At 52.9% G+C, this 7,479-nt stretch overlaps 2 protein-coding genes across 2 annotated transcripts in view; one reads left to right on the top strand and one right to left on the bottom strand.

The window, feature by feature from the left end:
* SIRT6 (sirtuin 6) overlaps positions 1–7,479 on the bottom strand; it is a 286,565-nt gene that overhangs the window by 97,544 nt on the left and 181,542 nt on the right. The window lies entirely within an intron of this gene.
* FSD1 (fibronectin type III and SPRY domain containing 1) overlaps positions 1–7,479 on the top strand; it is a 293,078-nt gene that overhangs the window by 242,480 nt on the left and 43,119 nt on the right. The gene's annotated exons all lie outside the window — the stretch shown is intronic.

The following is a 7,479-nucleotide window of genomic DNA, read 5'->3' as shown; positions in this document are numbered from 1 at the left end:
TTTTTTTTTTTTTTGAGATGGAGTCTCGCTCTGTCGCCCAGGCTGGAGTGCAGTAGCACTATCTCGGCTCACTGCAAACTCCACCTCCCAGGTTCACGCCATTCTCCTGCCTCAGCCCCCTGAGTAGCTGGGACTGCAGGCGCCCGCCACCACGTCCAGCTAATTCTTTTTGTATTTTCAGTAGAGACGGGGTTTCACCATATTAGCCAGGATGGTCTCGATCTCCTGACCTCATGATCCGCCCGCCTCAGCCTCCCAAAGTGCTGGGATTATAGGCTTGAGCCACCACGCCCAGTCCCGACACCCCTTCTTATGTTAACTTTTTTTTTTTTTTTTTTGAGACAGCATCTCACTCTGTCACCCAGGCTGGAGTGCAGTGGCATGATCTTGGCTCACTGCAACCTCTGCCCGCTGGGTTCAAATGATTCTCATGCCTCAGCCTCCAGAGTAGCTGGGATTACAGGCACACACCACCATGCATGGCTAATTTTTCTATTTTTAGTAGAGATGGGGTTTCACTATGTGGCCAGGCTGGTCTCGAACTCCTGACCTCAAGTGATTTGCCCACCTCATCCTCCCAAAGTGCTGGAATTACAGGTGTGAGCCACTGCGCCCAGCCAAAAAAAAAACTTCTATGTATTGTTTTACAATAACATACAAATAAATAATGTATACCAAAAGTGGTGATGACTATGATGAAAATAAAGCAGGTAAGTGAGTTCTAAGAGGGTGCAGAGAGGATGCCTTGGGGGGCGTGTTTATTGCTCACCTCTTCCTCTGTTTGTTTTCTTGTGCTGCATAACAAATTATTCCAAAACTGAGCAACTTAAAAACAACAGAAAGCTGGGTGTGGTTTCACTGGGTCTCCTGCTTTAAGGTTTAGCAAGGATTCAATCAAGACAGAGGCCAGGCTGGGCACAGTGGCTCACGGCTGTAATCGCAGCACTTTCAGAGGCTGAGGCAGGCAGATCACCTGAGGTCATGAGTTCAAGAGCAGCCTGGCCAACATGGCAAAACCTGTCTCTACAAAAAATACAAAAATTAGCTGGGCGTGGGTGGCTCATGCCTGTAATCCCAGCTACTTGGGAGGCTGAAACAGGAGAATCACTTGAACCCAGGAGGTGGAGGTTGCAGTGAGCCAAGATTGTGCCATCACACTCCAGCCCGGGGGACAAAGTGAGACTCTGTCTCAAAGAAAAAAAAAAAAAAAGGACACAGGCCCGGGCTGGGGTGTCATCTGAAGGCTCAACTGGAGAAGGACCTGCTTCCAAACCTTTGTGGTTGTTGACAGAATTCAGTCCCTCATGGCTGTTGGCCACAAGACACTCTCAGTTTCTTACCTACACAGACCTTGTCTGCAGCTTCTATCTTTGTCCATCTGCTGCTGCTTTCGCAGAACACCACAGATGGGGTAAATTATGCACAGTAGAAGTTTATTTGGGCCACACGTGGTGGCTGATGCCTATAATCCCAGCACTTTTGGAGGCCGAGGTAGGTGTTTCACTTGAGGTCAGGAGTTTGAGACCAACCTGGCCAACATGGTGAAACCCTGTCTCTACTAAAAATACAAAAATTAGCTGGGTGTGGTGGCAGGCGCCTATAATCCCAGCTACTCCAGAGGCTGAGGCAGGAGAGTAACTTGAACCCAGGAGGCGGAGGTTGCAGTGAGCCAAGATCGTGCCACTGCACTCCATCCAGCTTGGGCAACAGAGTGAGGCTCCATCTCAAAAAAATTGGTGCAACCCAGCACACTGAAACCAGCTGGCACATTGTGCGTGCTCACAAATGGGTTGAGTGGGCATCACCCCATTCCTCGGTGAGGAAGCAGGCTCAGGGAGCCCCAGGTTTCACCTCCTCCCTTCCCACACGCCACTCTTTCATACATCACTGGAATTTTATTTTTATTTCTTTTTTTTTCTCCTGGGAAGCTTTGTTCTCTCACCCTGTGTCCCAGGGGCAATTCTGCTGTCGGCTCCCAGTTCACTCCTGGGGGTTCCCAGGGCTGAGGGAGTCGAGGGGCAGGCACAGCCATGCATCGGGCTCTGTCCTTCCTGACCAGTGGGGGCCCCTCCCTGCCCTGCCCCACCTCCCAGCACCCCCTACCTTCACCCTCTGAAGCCTGCCCTTCCCCCATCCCTGCCGACAGTACCCGTTCCCCACCAGCCCGCGTCTGTCATCCTGTCTTCGGGAGCTGTCAGCCTTCATCTGAGATCTCCTCCATCAACTCCTCCGGGGCTGCCTGGCTGCCGGAGCACATCAGAGGGATGGGGAGGAGGGGTGATGGGATCCCCTTCCGCTGGAGCCCACTGCCACCCCAGCCTGGGCTTACAGGAGAAGAGGGGCCCACGCCGTGTGAACCTGGGGCTCCCTGAGCCTGTTTCCTTATCTGGGAATGGGATGACACCACCCACTCGGTCCACAAACACCCCCGGGGACACGCTCTGTTGCTGCCCCATTTATGGGTAAGGGAGGCTTCTCAATCTCCAGGGTGAGGGAGGGACAGGGCCCGGGTTTGAATCTCCAGGCTCCAAGGCCATGCCTTTGGTTATCCACCCCACTGCAACTTCACTGCAATTGCCTGCATGTCAGACTGGAGTCCTGGACGGGCTGGATCATGCCTCCCCCATCAGATAGGGGCCTCTAGAAGGAAGGCTCACGTCTCCTCTAATAGACTGAGACCTTGTGAGTTAGTTGGGGCCATGCCTTCCGTGTTGGACTGGGGCCCTTGAAGTTTACACCATGCCTCTGCCATCTGACTGGGGACGCTTGAAGTTTGGACTATGCCTCCCTTTTCAGACTGGGGACCCTTGAAGGCAGGCCTGTGTCTCCTCCATTACTCTGGGATGCTTGAAGTCAAGGCTATGTCTCCTGCATTAGACAGGGGGCCTCTGAAGGTTGGACCTGCCTCCCCCATCAGACTGGAGACTCCCGAAGACAGGTTCATGTCTCCTTCATCAGAGTGGGAACCCCTCAAGGTAGGGCCGCATCTCTCCCATCAAATGGAAGTTCCTGAAGTGAGACCCACAACTCCTCCATCAGACTGGGGGCTCCTGTGGACAAGGCCATGTCTCTGCCATCAGACTGTGAGTTAAGAAAGGCAAAGCTGGCTGGGCACAGTGGCTCACGCCTATAATCCCAGCACTTTGGGAGGCCGAGGCGAGCGGATCACCTGAGGTCAGGAGTTCAACACCAGCGTGGCCAACATGGCGAAACCCCGTCTCTATTAAAAATACAAAAATTAGCCTTGTGTGGTGGCATGCGCCTGTAATCCCAACTACTCAGGAGGCTGAGGCAGGAGAATTGCTTGAACCTGGGAGACGGAGGTTGCAGTGAGCCAAGGTCATGCCACTGCACTCCAGCCTGGGTGACAGAGTGAGACTCCGTCTCAAAAAAAAAAAAAAAGAAAGATGGCTGAGTGTGGTGGCTCTCACCTGCAATCCCAAAGTTTTGGGAGGCCGAGGCAGGAGGATCACTTGAGGCCAGGAGTTCAAGACCAGCCTGGGTAACATTGCAAGACCCCAATTCTAGAAAAAAAAATTTTTTTTTAGATGGAGTCTCATTCTGTTGCCCAGGCTGGAGTGCAGTGGCACGATCTCAACTCACTGCAACCTCTGCCTCCCAGGTTCAAGCGATTCTCCAACCTCAGCCTCCCGAGTAGCTGGGATTACAATGTGCCCGCCACCAAGCCTGGATAATTTTTGTATTTTCAGTAGAGATGGGGTTTCACCATGTTGGCCAGGCTGGTCTCAAACTCCTGACCTCAGGTGATCCACCTGCCTCAGCCTCTGCAAGTGCTGGGATTACAGGTGTGAGCCACCACACCCGACCCTCTAGAAGAATTTTAAAAATTAAAAAACACAGGCCTGGCCAGGTACAGTGGCTCAAGCCTATAATCCCAGCACTTTGGGAGGCTGAGGCGGGTGGATCACGAGGTCAAGAGATGGAGACCATCCTGGCCAACATGGTGAAACCCAGTCTCTACTAAAAAATCACTGAATTGTACACTCTAAATGGGTGAATTGTAGGATATGTGAGTCATGGTTTTTGGGTTTTTTGTTTTTTTTTTTTTTTTTGAGATGGAGTCTCACTCTGTTGCCCATGCTGGAGTGCAGTGGTGCAATCTTGGCTTATGGCAACCTCCGCTTCCCGAGTTCAAGTGATTCTCCTGCCTCCCGAGTAGCTGGGTTACAGGTGCCCGACACCACACCTGGATAATTTTTGTATTTTTAGTAGAGACAGGGTTTCACCATCTTGGCCAGGCTGGTCTCGAGCTCCTGACTTCAGGTGATCCACCTACCTTGGCCTCCCAAAGTGCTGGGATTACAGGTGTGAGTCACCGCAGCCGATGTGAATTATATCTTTTTTTTTTTTTTTTTTTTTTGAGACGGAGTCTTGCTCTGTCACCCAGGCTGGAGTGCAGTGGCCGGATCTCAGCTCACTGCAAGCTCCGCCTCCCGGGTTTACGCCGTTCTCCTGCCTCAGCCTCCCGAGTAGCGGGACTACAGGCGCCCGCCACCTCGCTCGGCTAGTTTTTTTGTATTTTTTAGTAGAGACGGGGTTTCACCGTGTTAGCCGGGATCGTCTCTCGATCTCCTGGCCTCGTGATCCGCCCGTCTCGGCCTCCCAAAGTGCTGGGATTACAGGCTTGAGCCACCGCGCCCGGCCGAATTATATCTTTAAGAAAAAACAACAACAACAAAAAAACACAGCAAGTCTGTACATGGTGGCTTACTCCTGTAATCTCAGCACTTTGGGGGGCCAAGGCGGGTGGATCACAAGGTCAGGAGCTCAAGAGCAGCCTGGCCAACATGGTGAAACACCATCTCTACTAAAAATATAAAATTTAGCTGGACATGGTGGCGGGCACCTGTAAACCCAGCTACTTGGGAGACTGCAGCAGGAGAATCGCTTGAACCCGGGAGGCAGAAGTTGCCGTGAGCTGAGATCGCACCACTGCACTCCAACCAGGGCGACAGAGCGGGACTCAACCTCAAAAAAAAAAAAGAGCAAGGAAACCAAGCAAAAAGCACCAAAATCAGTGCCTGGCCATAAGTGCTTAACAGGGGTGAGCTGTTATTCTCTCATTTACCCACTGTCATGGGCCAGTGTCTGACAGGCTGGGATTCTGGAACCTGGGAGAACCTCCTGAGGATAGTTCCTTGGGCCCCACCCACCCTGGAGGAGCCCCCCATGAGCTGCCTCTCAGACCCAGAATGCTGGGGAAGGAGGGTCCCCGCTGCCCCGCCCACCTCCTTGTTATTACCCACTCAGCACCCACCTCCTGGTAGCCCTCCCTGGTTCCCTCCTCTCCTGGTCAGAAATCCAAAGCTGGTGCAGTGGCTCAGTCCTGTAATCCCAGCACTCTGGGAGGCCAAAGGGAGTGTAATCCCAGCACTTTGGGAGCGGGGAGGATTGCTTGAAGACAGGAGTTCAAGTACAGCCTGGGCAACATAGCGAAACCCCATCTCTATAAAAAAAAATTAGCCAGGTGTTGGCCAGGTGCGGTTGCTCATGCCTGTAATCTCAGTACTTCAGGAGGCTGTGGCAGGTGGATCATGAGGTTAGGAGTTCGAGACGAGCCTGACCAACATGGTGAAACCCCATCTCTACTAAAAATACAAAAATTAGCCATGCATGGTGGTGCATGCCTACTATAATCCCAGCTACTCAGGAGGCTGAGGCAGGAGAATTGCTTCAACCTGGGAGGCGGAGGTTGCAATGAGCCGAGATCACACCACTGCACTCCAGGCCTGGGCAACAAAGCAAGACTCTGCCCCCCAAACAAACAAACAAAAAAAATTAGCCAGGTGTGGTGGTGTGCACCTGTAATCTTAGCTACTGGGAGGCTGAGATGGGGGGATCGTTTGAGCCCAGGATGTTGAGGCTGCAGTGAGCTGTGATTGCAATGCTACACTCCAGCCTGGGCAACAGAGCGAGACCCCTGTCTCAAAAAAAAAAAAAAAAAAAAAAAAAAAAAGAAGAAAAGAAAAGAAAAAGAAAGCCATCCAAAGCTCACGAGATTACGTGGCTGATTCAAGGTCACAAGGCAAGGTGACTGGACCCCCAGCCTGGATCTCTGTCTCTTCTACCTCCTCCTCCTGCCTCTCCTGCCAGCCTCTCCCCTCTCCCCTCCTTGGGGTAGGGTGGGGGTGCAGCCCCAGGAGAAGCCAGCTCCAAAGCACAGGAAAGTCAAGTGCCGTTTGATTCTGGCCCGGGGGCCTCTAATTGCTATTCCTGGCACAGACTGTAATTAGAAGGCCCCTTTCAAATATTTATACCTCAGACATCTAGTCTTATCCGGCAGGGAGACGACTCGGATTTGATGAGATCTGTCAACAGCTCATCCCCGCGCCCTGGAATTGCCTTGCGGCTGACAGAAAGCACGACAATTATCTGCTGTGCTCCCTGGCCGCCCCGTGGGACGCCGCCTTGTCGCTGATCTGAAAGGGTGGGGGGAAGCGGGGGTGACCATGCACCTCAGGAGGGAGGAAGGAGTTCAACAGGTGTGTGTTGGGGAACACAGCCAGTGCAGGGAAGGGGAGGAACAGAAGGGTCTAGACACCTGCATCCTTCAGGGGCTTTGCCTTGTTGGCTCCAGGCCTCAGTTTTCCCATCTGGATAATGGAGCTCATCATGGAAAAGGAGTTGCAGAACAGATTCCATGAAGAGCACTTTGGGAGGCCGAGGCCGGCGGATCACCTGAGGTCAGGAGTTCAAGACCAGCCTGGCCAACATGGTGAAACCCCATCTCCACTAAAAGTACAAAAATTAGCTGGGCGTGGTGGCAGGAGCCTGTAATCCCAGCTACTCAGGAGGCTGAGGCAGGAGAATCGGTTGAACCCGGGAGGCGGAGGTTGCAGTGAGCCAAGATCACAACACTGCACTCCAGCCTGGGTGACAGGGCGAGACTCCGTCTCAAAAAAAAAAAAAAAAAAAAAAAGAGATTCCAGTGCCACCCTAGGCCAGGTCCCATGGCAGTGTCCAGGCAGAATGAGCTGTGGAGTGGCTCTGAACAAGTCCCTCCCATCTCTGTGCCTCGGTTTCCCCATCCATAAAACGAGGAATCCAGGTGATAACTCGGTCCCTCCTGGAATCCTTCCTAGAGCTGTCTGGCTTTTCCTGTTAGAAACCACATCTTTCAAATAAGGAAAACCAAGACTCAGGGGGTGACAGACCCTGCCCTGAGCCCCGCCGGGCTGCTAGGAGGGCCCAGTCATAGCAGTGTTAGTTCTGACTGCTGTCTCGTCCTCCAGCTGTCGCCTCCAAGCTATGACCTGTGCCCAACGGGGGGGCTGGCCACCAGAGGAGAGAATCTGGGGTCCCATCCTTCCTGGCCACCCCTCACTCCAGTCATTAGGGGGAGCTGGGCAAGCCCCTTTATGGGGAAAGAAAAAAAAATGGTTCTGCACTGGAAAATTGGCCAGTGGCTTCCTTTTCCTCTCCCACCCCCCAAACCTCTCAGTGCCCTCACCCCCAGAC

Source organism: Macaca thibetana, chromosome 19 (genome assembly GCF_024542745.1).
Source record: "Macaca thibetana thibetana isolate TM-01 chromosome 19, ASM2454274v1, whole genome shotgun sequence".
NCBI lineage: Eukaryota > Metazoa > Chordata > Mammalia > Primates > Cercopithecidae > Macaca > Macaca thibetana.
Note: the sequence above shows the minus strand (reverse complement) of the source record. Positions and strands in the feature narration are given on the sequence as shown.